The sequence below is a fragment of the Lactuca saligna genome, chromosome 8, assembly GCF_052625555.1.
Source record: "Lactuca saligna cultivar CGN05327 chromosome 8, ASM5262555v1, whole genome shotgun sequence".
Lineage (NCBI taxonomy): Eukaryota > Viridiplantae > Streptophyta > Magnoliopsida > Asterales > Asteraceae > Lactuca > Lactuca saligna.
This window is the reverse complement of record NC_136424.1, coordinates 134,461,032-134,466,028: the sequence shown is the minus strand read 5'-3', so window position 1 is coordinate 134,466,028 and position 4,997 is coordinate 134,461,032. Positions and strand designations below refer to the sequence as shown.

Genomic DNA, 4,997 nt, shown 5'->3' with positions numbered 1-4,997 from the left:
TCTCACTGTTGTTTTGCTTGTTGTGCTTTATATATACATACAAAAAGATATAGTATAACTACAATAATGATACCTATAGTATAGTAAAAGTTAGAAATTAAGTATAAATTTTCATTTTATTACAAAAAGTATAAATTTTCATTTTATTACAAAAAGTATCCTTGGTTCTATTTTGTTGCCACTTGAATTATTCATAACTTACATATTTACAACGTTTTACATTATAAGTTACAACATTATAAAACGATATTTGCATCCCAATAATGACTTTTTCATTATTAATCTTTTCTACCTTTTGCTTTTCTATAATGTTTTTTGTCGATTATTTCTAATAATAAGAGTAAATTACATAATGGTCCATCCGAGATATAGGTCCATCCGAGATATAGTGGAATGACAACTTTAGCCCATCTTTTAAATTTCTTGCTTTTGTTTTATTTTCTTGTGGGTCTTGGTCCTCATAAAATGACTTCATTACATTTATTATTTTATCAATTCCTTCTACTTAATTATATTTTATACAAATCCAAAATTAGAGGGGCTCAGTATCCCCTATAGACTCACTCACCTGTAACTCATATCTCTCTCTCTCTCTCTCTCTCTCTCTCTCTCTCTCTCTATATATATATATATATATATATATATATATATATATATATATATATATATATATATATATATATATATATATATATATATATATATATAGTCAATTGCAAACACCATCAGAAACAAAAAGATATCATCATTCCATACACATGCCATATTTTAACATAGACATAATACATCGATAAATATCATTTACCAATTATATGTTAGAAATAATGAGTTCAGAATAACAATAATATTTGGATATTACTTGGATCTTGATTATAACAACTTCTAAAATTCATAATTCGTCCTTTATAGCCAGGGTTACACAAATTCAAAAGTGGGATAATACCAAGAAATCTGATTTGGATCACAGACCCAATCTAGACCATAAAACACAGAATACTTTAATGTTTTATGTTCTTGAGAGACATTAAATAGCAAAAGATCAATTTCTTATGTATGAATGATCAACCATTCTACTAGAACATTTACCTTGCATTTATATAAGGAAGGAAAACTGGTTAAAATTGGTTACACCAAATTAGCGCTAAAGGGGTAGTTTTTTGGAAACAACTGATGCCTACATCATCATGATGTCATCAATAGGTTTTTGGCGGGAAAATGCATGGTTGGACTCTTTCCTTATATAGAAATCCGTTTAGGTTGGAACCACCACCAGGGGCTCTCCCCCTTGGACCTTACAAATGGCGCTTCCCCTAGACCCCGCTAGAGGCGCTGCCCACGGACTCCTGTATACCCGAGTTCACATTTAACACTCTGAGTTTGCACCACCCCCCCCCCCCCACCTCCGGTCTCGGATAGTAAACTGAACTTTACTTGTCTCGACAACAATAATAACATATGCCTTGAGACAGTTGAAACCTCATGAGGCAAACTACCCCACTCACAACCTGGAATTAGGGGTAGTGGTGTTTGCCCTCAAGATTTCGAGGCACTATTTGTATGGAGTGTGGTGTACCATCTATACTGATCACAAAAGTTTGAAGTATTTGATGGATCAGCAGAACCTCAACATGCGACAGAGGAGGTGGTTGGATGTACTGAAGGACTATGATTGTGAGATTTTGTACCATCCCAGGAAGGCCAATGTGGTGGCTGATGCTTTAAGCCGTAACGTGGCAAGTTCCCAATTCAAAACGTTTGTTTGAGGATGACCGTGATCTTGTCATCTTTGGATATGATCAAGAAGGCTCAGATCGAGGGGTGTGGATAAGGAAAATTGGAAGGTAGAGCGGATTCGGGGGCAATATCCTTTGTTTGTTAGGGATAGTCGTGGCCTTCTAACACAGTGTGGTCGGGTATGGGTACCGGTGACTGGAGGAGTGAGGTAGAAACTATTAGAGGATGCATATAAGTCTAAGTTCTCTATACATCCAGGGGCCTACGAAGATGTATAAAGATTTGAGGTTGAGTTATTGGTGGCCCTGCATGAAGCGGGAGATCGCCTGGTTTGTGGAGCGGTGCTTGACCTGTAAGAAGGCCAATGTCGAGCATCAGGGACCTCATGGCAAGGTTTAGCCGCTACACATTCCCATGTGGAAATGGGAAGAGATTACTATGGACTCCATTACGAAGTTACCGAGGACGGCGAGGGGTGTGGACGCCATATGGGTGATCGTAGACAGACTGACGAAGAGTACCCATTTTATTTCGATCTCAGAAAGTATATATGCTGAGAAGTTGGCGGACATTTATGTGCGGGAGGTGGTGGCTAGACATGGAGTGCCAGTGTCGGTAGTCTCTGACAGGGATGTTCGGTTTACATCTAGGGGGTGTTTGGTATAGAGAATTTAGAGCAAGGAAATGGAATGTATTCCAATTTTCTTGTTTGGTTAGTGTTAAAAAGGGAAATATATTAATTCCATTTCCATCCTATTAATTCTCATTTTTTATAAATAAATGGTGAGAAAAAACAACCGAGAAAACAAAAAACAAAAAACAAAAAACAAAAAACAAAAAAAAAAAAAAAAAAAAAAAAAAAAAACGGAGAAATAAAAGACACTGTGACTTCGAACCTCCTCTGTGTGCTCCCTATTTTTGGTCAATGATAATCTTCATCTACTGAAGAAATATATTTCTCCATAGCTTCTGCTTCTTGATTTCAAGCCTCAACAAATATCCGATATTGCTTCTCGATTTCGAGCTTCACCAAATATCGACGGCTTCGGTGTCGATCTCCTTATCCCCGATTTCTTTGTGTTTCAATTTTGCAAACCTAATTCAAGTCATAGGTAATTATTGGATTTCTACTTTGAATGATATAGGATTCTTAATCAATTTATTATTTTGATTATTTGATCGACTTATGTATAAATAAAATAAGAATTGTAACATCCCATCTAACCTCTCAAATTGAAATTGTAATAAAGTGATTTGTGAATGTATTTTGATCAGAATCTGACTGCAAGGAACATATGAATTTGCTATTTAACTTTTTAGATTTCCTAGTATTAGTATTGTGGAGAAAATAAGGATTATTATTTGTTTTTGTTTCATTATTTTGTAAATTATTTGCCATTACTTTGAAGTCATAACCTCATACGATCTTGCAACAAGTTGAGTTTTTTCCCAGATTTTTGTCATTTGTATTGGCTTCATTATAGGATAAAAAATAGCTTAATCGGTTAATAATTGATTGACTTACATAGCCATAAACAGGTGGTGCTAGAGTTGTTAGTTTTTGTTCAGCATTTTGTAAAATTTAGCCCACTTTGAAAAGTCATAAATTCCTCATACAACCTCAGATTATCTGACTTTTTCCCCAGATTGTAATCTTCTTTATTGGCTTTATTTTATGATAAAAAAAACATCTTAATTGGGTAAGAATTGATTGACTTACACAACCGTAAACATGGGCATAAGAGTTGTTTTTTGTATCGACATTTTGTAAAATTTTACCCAGACTTTAAACAACCATAAATCTCTCATACGACCTTGAAACGAGCTGATATTTATCTCAGATTGTAGTCCTATATATTGGCTTCATTTTAGGATTAAAAGCATCTTAATTGGTTAAGAATTGACGAACTTACGTAGTCCTAAACAGGGTTTGTTAGAGCTATTCATTTTTTTTTGTGTTTTGTGTTTTTTTTTTTTTGGTGCAGAAGTTGAAGTTCTTAACTATGACAGTGGGAAAAATATGAGTGGATTCGGTTGGGATACAGCTAAATGATGTGTTATTGCTAATGCTGAAGTTAAGGCGATTGATATATTTAGCAAATATCAATTCCACACCCGATCATTTTTTAAGATGAACGGAGTTGTTACGTGAAAATAATTGTGGATGGATCAATAGCATGATTAGACTATTTTAAGTTCTATTTTTTTAGTTGTTACGAATACTAAATTTGCCTTATTGCACATTCATTATTGGGCATAGTTTTTAAATATAGTTTTTAAATAGTATGATTTTCATATTTCTTTATATCTAGATCTATTTGCAACTTATTTTTATATTAGAAATATGTTTCCAATAGAAGATGCATATAAAATAATATTAACTGATAATAAAATAAACTATTCGGTAACAAGTAATGTTAAAATAAAAAATTATAAACATAAAGGACGTATATTTTTGACAAATTAAAACATACATGATAATGCATTTTTATAAAAGAAAATGTTGCTTGAAAATAAATAAAAAAGTTAAAAATTTTCATTTCCATTTCATTATTTAATATAACCAAACAAGAGAAATGATTATCAGAAACATTTCTCTAGTGGATTCTCAGTTATACCAAACAGTGGAATCAATTCTCTTTCACCAGATTAATTCTCTTTCTCTGCATTTCTATTCTCCAGTACAATTCCCTTTCTCTATACCTAACATGCCCACTTTATTCCAATATTAGAGAGTATATCCACTGAGAAGTTGGCAGACATTTATGTGTGGGAAGTGGTGGCTAGACACGGAGTGCCAGTGTCGGTAGTCTCTGACAGGGATGTTCGGTTTACATCTAGGTTCTGGAAGAAGTTCCACGAGGAACTAGGCACTCAGTTACATTTTAGCACGACATACCACCCCCAGACCGATGGCCAAAGCGAGAGGATGATCCAAACACTATAGGACATGCTTTGAGCATGTGTGTTGGTTTTTGGAGGGAGTTGGGACACGTACCTCCCATTGGCAGAGTTTTCGTACAATAACAGTTATCATGTCAGCATCGACCGAGCTCCAATCGTGATGTTATATGGTCGGAGGTGCAGGACTCTGGTCTGTTGGGATTAGGTTGGAAACCGATTCATGAGGAGCACTAAGGTAGTGCTCAAGACTACCGGACTGATTCAGCGGGTGCGCGACTGTTTGTGGGTCGCATAGATCCGTCAGAAAACTTATGCTAACCGGAGGCGATCGGATCTTGAGTTCCAAGTGAAGGACTTTG

The 4,997-nt window shown here is 34.9% G+C and overlaps 1 long non-coding RNA gene across 1 annotated transcript; it reads left to right on the top strand.

Moving 5' to 3' along the window:
• Nucleotides 1-2,598: 2,598 nt before the first annotated feature.
• On the top strand, nucleotides 2,599-4,031 carry LOC145011621 (uncharacterized). The gene is made up of 2 exons (XR_013664185.1): nucleotides 2,599-2,846; nucleotides 3,720-4,031. It is a non-coding gene; the product is annotated as an uncharacterized LOC145011621 (long non-coding RNA).
• Nucleotides 4,032-4,997: the final 966 nt, after the last annotated feature.